The sequence below is a fragment of the Penaeus monodon genome, chromosome 33 (genome assembly GCF_015228065.2).
Source record: "Penaeus monodon isolate SGIC_2016 chromosome 33, NSTDA_Pmon_1, whole genome shotgun sequence".
Taxonomy (NCBI): domain Eukaryota; kingdom Metazoa; phylum Arthropoda; class Malacostraca; order Decapoda; family Penaeidae; genus Penaeus; species Penaeus monodon.
In genome coordinates, this window is record NC_051418.1 from 14,882,036 (window position 1) to 14,882,278 (window position 243).

The window sequence follows — 243 nt, forward strand, 5'->3', positions numbered from 1 at the left end:
GGTTTTGTTTTTACCTCAAACAATCAAACAACCACACCCTAATCTTTGCTTTGTTGTTGTTTGGTGTGTGTTTATGGGGGGCTTAGAGAGGGTAAAAGTGGGGATCATCCCTAAAACTAAATTTCGCTTTTTCTTCTGCCCCCTTTTTTTTCCCTTTTCTTAAACCCCTTTGTTCTTTTACCCCCCTTGTTCCCCACCTGTTCCCTAATCGAAAAAACAAATTTTGCCTTTTTGCCCCAATAC